Genomic DNA, 7,179 nt, shown 5'->3' with positions numbered 1-7,179 from the left:
AGCCAAGGAGGTATCAGCACTTCGTAGCTGCTGAGCCAGGCAGAGTCAGTTTTCTCTAAGGAGGTGACCCTGGTGCATTGACCACACCCCAGGGCAGGCCCCACTCCCAAGGCTAGTTGGGTGATACAAAATGGACCCTGTAGGGAAAGAAGAAAAAAAAAAGACATTTCAAATTTAGGTGGGAAGACATGGGAGGGTGAATCTGGTGGTAATCAGTGAGTGTTCAAAATATATTGCATGGAATTTTCAAAAGAAGAATATGTTTCTAAAATACAGAGGACATTGCTGGATATTTGCTGGCTGCTCACTATGAACTTGCTGGATGTGGTTCTGGTAAATATGATTCTCCTTTTTGAATTTTTGACTATTAAGAAAATAAGAGATCAATATGAAATCTCCATGGTAAGCCCGTGTTTTTCTTATTCATGCATTTTTGTAAAATCATCTAATAGCTTAGTTCCCAATAATTTTTCTAGACTGTAGTTCACTTATTGCTATGACGCTACTGCCCCTCACATCCAGGAGTTGAGTTCATTGCCTGGCCTCTTGAATCAGGACTTGCTTTTTGATAGCCCTAGTAGCTGGAATATAGTCCCAAGTATCAAAATGAAACTTCAAGGCCAGACAGTAGGCTTAGTGCTATGGTTTGAACAGGGCCTTCAGATTTAATGTATGGAAAGTATACATTAAAACCATGTTAATGCTATTTGAAAGTCAGGAACTTGTGAAATGTTTGAGTAATAGGGGCTCTATCCTCAAAAAGGGGCTGATCTACTTATGGATTAATCATTAAATTATCATGGGCTAATTTCATAATAAAAAATGCACTTATCTCTGCCAAGATATCCTGTCTTGTCATATCATTTCCTGTCATGTTATGAAGCAACAAGGTCCACCAGAACCCAAGTGCTTGTTGATAGCATGCTTTTGAACTTTTCCTATTCCAGAGTTCTCTGGAACGAATTTATATTCTTCTTAAATCATCCGGTCTCAGGTGTTCTGTTATAGAAACAAAAGTGAGACCCCAACACTTAGAACATAAGCATTCTTATATTTTTTGCCTCTTTCTCTCTTAGATTGCTATTTGTGTCCCTCATGCAAATGTGAACCAGTGTAGGTGGTTGAAGAACATGAAGCTGTGTGGGTGGAAACAGAACACCATAGCCATAAGTGGGTACCAGTTGCCAGGAAAGTGGGTAAAAAGTCTTTTGGACTTCCCGGCTCAGCTGATCCTTGAGATACTATATCTAGTCACAAAAGTACAGACAGTTACTAGCTAATCCACAGATGGCGAGAAGGAAGAGATCATTGTACATCATTGGCTCTTGGACGCCTTACTGTAAAGCACTTGCTAATGAACTGTTTCTTAAAGTCTTCATTGCAAAAGTTAACTCAGCTTATCACAAAACCCTAAGTCTTTGCTCAATGTTTAGCAACTTTCATTGTTTCTACAGAACCACTTTGATAGTATGTGAACACATCTCTCTCTCTCTCTCTCTCTCTCTCTCTCTCTCTCTCACACACACACACACACACACACACACACACACACACACACACACTTACTGCTACACACATGTTTACCCATGTGGCAGAAAGTGATTATATTTTAACTTAGATAATAGGAAACTTGGCAAATTTAAAAAGTTTGGATGGGTTTCCCTGGAAAGAAAGAGGGACCCACTCTTCCTCTGTATTGTTGTTGCAGGAATGAAAGTAACAAGCCATATCTTTGACAGATGCTTCTAGTATTCCTGCCTATTTAGAACTCATCTTCATTTATGAAGTGCAGTAACAGCAGGGCATATGGGGACTTCTAAAACACATTCTCAGGGTGGTATTCACTTTCCCTAAAAGGTAAGGTCCATTTACACTCTTTATTTAGCCAAATAGGAATGAGTCATTTGCTTAGTGAGTAATTGTAACTTGATTTACAGTAAGTGGATTAAGTGATTTTAGATCTGCAAGATACTGCAGAATACTTGTTAATGTTCTTGGAAAAGCATCCACAACTAGACCTGTTAGCCACTTTGGATGGAAAATTTTATTAGTCAACTTAACAGAAAGATTTCTTATTAAGCAGCATTCTCGTGGCTTGGTTTGGGCATCAACATGTTGCAAGCATTTGCAATGTCCCACCAAGGTGGAAGTCGACCCTGGTAGGCATCATGCTGTTAGTCCACTTTGTTAAATAGAAGTTGATTTTATATTTAGCTGTGCATGGAGTGTACAGATGAAACAAATCGCCTCTCTAAGCTCAGCAAGATGAATAGTGGCTGTTGAAAGCTCTCAAGGAGCTGGATGCAAGATTAATATGCAGTCCCAAGTTCCACTTCCCACAATTTTTATTGATTGTGTGAAAAAAGTACTGAAATTCATGATTTCTTAGGTGAGTTAGATTGAAACTCTTGCATAGCTATAGTAGATGTAATTTCTTTGAAATGTGCCATTTGTCTACAAATATAGCCTTTCATGGGGGGAGGGGGTACGTGCATTGAATTCCATGATGAGAGCAAAGCCTTTCTGATATAACTCTCTCCCAAAAATATATCTGGGTTCCCAAACTAGCCTCTTTACTCTTTAGTCCTTGCCAATCCTTCTCTTTGGGAGAATTTTTTAAATGCCCCTCGTGCTGTGGTCCAAATACCAGGACTTATTTGGTATTTGTTTTTCCATTCCCATAAACCACAAAGGATTGAATGTTGATGTGTCTTAGCATTAAGATTGCTCTACTAACATCTGAATGGCATTCTAGATAATTTGATACAGTGTTCTCTCATCTGCCAGGCTCAGAAAGAGAGAAAAGCTATTAAAACCTACTCTCTATTGTTTGCCCTTTATAATTTGAAGCCTAGATTTTGACAGAATGAGAGGGAAGAATGGATGGAGTTTACTTCAGGCCAAATATTCTACGTTTACTATTCAACAATTGTAGTAATTGAAACATGCATGCACATGCATGTTTTAAATAGTATACTTAGATGTTTATCTTTCTACTGAGACTCACTGTTTTATTAAATTCTTGACTTCAGTTAGAATACTGAAGTATCATTTGATATGAAGGTTGACACGTATTATAGATACAGATGCACATTTATCGAAGCTTTGATGCATCAATAGAGGCTCAAACCCATTAACATACATGCTAAGCTTTTTAATTTCTCAGGTAAATCAATTTGGGGACAACTGTGGCAATTAGGATTCACCTATAATGTCTACTCAGTTGTAGAAACAAGCTTGAAACTCGTCACCCTTTCAGCTCAGAGTCTAAACTGTTTAATTTTGCAGTGTTTATAGAGAACCTGTCGCTGCCTCTCATGTAGTTTCAAATGATCTCTGGAAGATTTTTCATACCTAATATGAGGGAAATGCTAAGGAATTAGGTATGTACTAATGACTGAATTATTTAGGGAACATAGAAGAAAAATAAATCCTGTTCATACTCAGTACTGAGTTTCTGGATATTTGCAATCTAGAGTGAGCAGAGGAAGCCCTGAGTAGGGCATTCTTGAGTGAATGTATAGCTTTGATACAGGCATGACTGTGCCAAAGACTTGAAGGCCTTATGCTCCTGGAAAATTGACAAAACCATGCTCCATATGGGTCAAACTCAAAGGGATGGCAAAGTTTTCTTGGAGATGCAAATGTGAGGAATTGACTAGTGTGATAAACAACAACAAAAACAAAAACAAACAAAAAACAAAAACCAGCAACTGCAGCTTCCCCCTCCTCTCACTGGATGCTTATAGCCTGAGACTGCTGGACTACAGAGACCTCCCACTGAGCTATACAACTCCCTGCCCATGTCCTGTGTATCATAAACACTCTGCCCTTCCCAGCTTTTGTGAGTAGTAGATGATATTTCATCAGACTGTGCACACTTCACCTGACACTGATTTTTCTGTCCGTGTGTCTGTATGTCCTCTCTTCATTCCCTCACCGGACTTGGTAGTGATTCCCTATTGGTTGTGTCTGTTGACCTGGAAGCCACAGAGGCAGAAGTCCAACTGCATTTGGATAACTGTTGGGTGGCTGTTCAGCATCTTCTCTCACCTTTGCTTTTGGAAGGTATTTAGGGATGCTCCACATGTCAGTTAGAAACCTTTAACGCCAAAGAGAAACAGCAGCTTGGTATGTGACATGGTGGGGGGTAGTGGGGGGTGATAGGGGGTAGGGGGCTGCTTGTTAAAACAACGTCCCCCAAATCCATTTTAATATAACCAGCATTTTGGAAATCTGTATTTACAGGACCATGTTGATGTGCTTATTAAAATGTGTATTTGCTATTCCACCAAAATAAGATTATAGATTTTTAGATTCTCAAGTAGTCATATGCCTATATTAATTTTGTGACATAAAAGATAAAATATGCTTTAGCCATATGCTATAGAACATGATTATTAATTTGAATCCATCACAACATTTGAAAGACATAAAGAGAAAGATTATTGGGAGATATCTTGACATACAGACTCTATATTTTGTCCCACAACAAACAATCTCAGTTCACAAATAGCATTACTTTTCATCTCTACCCTTTCCATGTCACTTTTTTGATTGACATATTGAAATTAGGAGGACTAATTACAGAAACTAATTACAGAAAATAAAAATAAATATAAAATTTTGTAAGTGAAATGACGCTTCTTTTTAAATATCATGAGGTTGAATGTTGGGCAAATCTGTCCTACACTCTCTGCCCCTGGACTGGAGGACATTGGTACTAACAAGGCAGATCTGAATCTCATTTATTTGCCTGATGACTAAAGGCATGCATGCTTGAACACACACACACACACACACACACACACACACACACACACACACACACACTTGCATGGACCAAGCCTCAAACCTTTTGCTACATAAAATTTAGCAGCCATTAAACAAATAATTGCTTTATTTTAGAACCTTGTTCTAATTATACATTAGTCACACACTCTCCCTTGACCTCTGTTTTTGGTGTTAAAAAAATCACTATCCTAAAAGGCTTACTTTATGCATTCTATAATTACAGAGTTCCCAGAAGAATGCAATGCTTTATATTCTGGTGGCTTTTGGAAAAGAAAAAAAATGGATTATATAAGTCCCCCCCTCCCCCCGCCGTGTGTGTGTGTGTGTGTGTGTGTGTGTGTGTGTGTGTGTAGGAGAGATATGTACAAATTTATATGTGTGAAGCTACATGATTCTATTTCACAAAAATTTTTGCAATCATAATCCAAAAATCATGAGGGAGATGAGAGAATATGGGTGATGCTGGGGAAGCGAGGCTGGAGAATAGAAAACAATAGGTACAAATTTCTCCGAGTTTCCTCAGGCATCCATAGCAGCTGCTTAATGATACATGTATCATTATATCCTGGAGTAGTTGCAGGGCAGAAACAGACTTGATTACACTACAGACAATTGTTTCACAATAATTCCAGGCCATTTTTCATTAGCTCTCTCCCCTCACAGCAAAACAAGGGGTAATTTTTTTTAAGGAACATAACATAACAGAAGAAAACACAATACCCTTATCCCACATCAAGGTTGTCCAGCAGTGAAAGATTTTTAATAATTCATCATGTGAAACATTTTAGGCAAAATGCTAAATTTCTCAACTATGACAACAAAAGATGAGTGGGAGGAAAAAAACAGCTTAACTTGATTTGATAAAAAAAAAAAAAAAAAAAAAAAAAAAAACCACAATCGGGTAAATAAAAGAAACTGCAGGCTCACATTTCATGACTGCACAATACATTGTTTTTATTGCTATGCATTGTCTGACAGGCATTGTCAACAGTAAGGGGGCTAAGAAAGGGTTTGTGTAAAGCAAACTGGCTTAGAGACTGATCTCTTGTAATAAGATGCATGGAAGTTATTTTCTGGTTTTCACACGTTTTCATGTACCTGCTGACTGAAACACACAGACTGCCCTCCCCGGACTTAGCCTCATAAGTTTTCTTCAAAGAGAGACTTTGGGAAAATAAGAACTTTTTTCAAAGAAAGTGCAACAATTGATTCACTAGGAGGATTTTGTCCCATTCTTTGTGAGTGAAATTGGTGAGAAAGATACCCAAATATTGTCTCTTAAGTCCTATTTGGAAATAGCATAATAAGGCAGTGGGGATCCATACATCATAGTCTCATAGTCAACTATAGCCAAACCCAATGAGGTTGATGCAAGAGGAGTATTTTATTGTTGAAATGAGGGGACTTAGAGAAGATATTTTGAAATAATAGTTCCACCTTCCCAGAAGGATCAATAGTAAAGGTAGGATCAGCAAAGACAAATTAGATAGTAGGTGGACAGATGTCCTTGCAGATTACTGTTTGCCATCGTGGCCTTTGTGCTTCTGATAGTTTTTTACATCAAATTGTTGCTGTCAGACATGTATCCTCAAGATTTTCTGCCTTATTTATTATGATTTCTTGTTGAGTCTTGACTAGAGTGACTGTGCTCTGATTGACAACTTTCAAAGGCTTGTGTAGATTCTTTGCTCAATTCTCTCTTGCTCATGGTATTTTTCATGAGAAAACAAAACAAAACAATACCCACATCTGGATCCAGTTGGTGAGAGATCCATGGTATGAAGGCAACTATAGAAAGGTGAAGCCTTAATTAACTATTCTCTATCAATCCGGTAAGAACCTGAAAATTCAGAGAAGCAAGAAAGCAGCCACCTACTGCTTCTTCCCTTTCTTCCTCCAAAAGGGGCCAAGGTCCTCCCTCAGCCCCACCTTACTACTTCCTGTCTCCCATCTGCCTACAGTCCTCCAAACCTCCATGGTTAATTTTGATCAGCTAGTGGCTAGCTCCGTGCTCTGACTCCAAGCCAGCTTTATTTGTCAGAACACAATCAAAATATCACACAACATAAAGATAGTACAACTTGGTTTGCTGCAACAATTTTAATATCTGTCACTGGTAGAGAACCATTCTTTGTGGGCTGCTTTTCCCAACAGTAATGCAATTTAAATTTTTTTAACCACATCCTAAAATAATTAGCTTTGGCTCTTTTTATGGTCTTGAAGAAAGTTTTGCAATTTTCTTCATAAAAATCTTAAGATTTCTAATAGAAATTAGTTGATATCATTTATATCTGTTCTTATAAAGAAAAAACTTTGACAGTGTTTACATTAGTCAGGTAAGGAATGGAGACACACACCTGATGTAATCCTTGCAGATAAAGGCAG

The sequence above is a fragment of the Peromyscus leucopus genome, chromosome 5, assembly GCF_004664715.2.
Source record: "Peromyscus leucopus breed LL Stock chromosome 5, UCI_PerLeu_2.1, whole genome shotgun sequence".
NCBI classification, from domain to species: domain Eukaryota; kingdom Metazoa; phylum Chordata; class Mammalia; order Rodentia; family Cricetidae; genus Peromyscus; species Peromyscus leucopus.
This window is presented reverse-complemented; position numbering follows the sequence as displayed.